Raw genomic sequence first — 1,587 nt, forward strand, 5'->3', positions numbered from 1 at the left:
TTTTATTTCTTTGGGATAAAATGACAATGATATCTAATTTGAGAAGTTTTGTAAAGATTATGCTATGTAAAGGCCTTTCTAAGTTGAGGATTTAGTACACTGATGTCAAACTAACTTTCAGATCAATGAATTACATTTATTGTTACATTTGCATTTGTGTAATCAATTTTTTAATAACTGTTTTTAATTTCTTGCATCTGAAGAATGAAAAATATGGAATACTTCACACATTTTTATATCATGCTTGTGCAAGTGCCATGTTAATCTCTATATTGTAATTTCTGTAAACGGGCTGCTGAAGCATGTAGTATCCTCTAAATTTAAGTAGTTAATGATGCAGTCTTTATACAGGCATATATCCTTGATTAACTCTTTGTAACTAGGAAACCTTATTGTTCCTAAAAATGCTATTGATCTTACTTCTCTAAAATTCTGTGTATATTGGAAAAAAACTTATATTGTTTGGTCGATTGCTCACATTTGCAATTTTTTTGTCAATGACTATTTTAAACATTTTTCATTTTAAATTTGATCATACTTTGAAGCCTTTATAGTTAGGTCCAAAGGTGATCCTTTTCAAGTACTTATTTATCAACTGAGTTAGCTTTGTGGAGCTAATGGCTTCAAATTAAGCCTTGCTTAAGAGTTACTTCTAAACTTCTGCAGCTTAAAAGTTCCTAAATGAGGTCATACTGGCACAAATGTTTACCTGACCCTTTACTATTCTTTCATGTAGCAACAGTCCAATCAGAATATCTTACCCTGACAGCCTAGATTTTCTTATTGGAACAAAACTAATCTTAGTTAAAAGAGATCATAGAGAGATGAACAGTTAAGATAGAATCGTTTAGACTAGAAGGTATTTTATCAAAAAAATAATTGTTTTTATACCTAACATTTCAAAAGTGGCTAAAGCCAAAAAGGTGAAAAAATTTTCACATGCATGATTACTACTAATGTCCTGGCTAGTCTACCATCCAACCAGGAAGGAATTTACACTACTGCCTTTCATTCACCAAATATTTTCATAGTTACAAGAGAAATCTATATGTTTCTCCTCCATATAAGGCCTTAAATTGGTAATGTTTTAATCACAGTGTTTGCTCTTGCCTCTAGGCTGTAAATCTACAAATGGTAAAGCTTTAGGTCCAACTCTACCAAACACTGAGGTAGAAATAATGGAATAATACATTAAAACACAGTTGCCTTTGATACCCTAACCATAACAAAACATTGCAAAACATGTGCCTTTTTCTTATATTATATATAGTTATATATTTTATATTTATACATGCTGATATTTTATTTCACACATTGAAACTTACTAGAATTAATTGATAATTTGAAAAATAAATAGATATATATTACAATAAATAGATTGGAATATAAATAATTAGGTTTAGAATATACGTATTAGAATATGAAAAGTATCAATGCAATGTCTTCTGTATAAACTTGTGATACGTTCTAAGTGTTCTTGGTCTTCAGAATTCACATTGTAAAAAAAAAATGTTATTTTCCTCTAATCTGTAAAGGAATTTACTCTGCTGCTCTGTTATTATTTTAACTCACTGGTTTCAAAATGTT

General features: G+C 29.4%; 1 pseudogene; it reads right to left on the minus strand.

Moving 5' to 3' along the window:
* Positions 1 to 207: 207 nt before the first annotated feature.
* On the minus strand, positions 208 to 304 carry LOC122127868 (annotated as a pseudogene).
* Between the last annotated feature and the right edge of the window lie 1,283 nt (positions 305 to 1,587).

Source organism: Dipodomys spectabilis, unplaced genomic scaffold (genome assembly GCF_019054845.1).
Source record: "Dipodomys spectabilis isolate Male_0828 unplaced genomic scaffold, ASM1905484v1 ptg000315l, whole genome shotgun sequence".
Taxonomy (NCBI): domain Eukaryota; kingdom Metazoa; phylum Chordata; class Mammalia; order Rodentia; family Heteromyidae; genus Dipodomys; species Dipodomys spectabilis.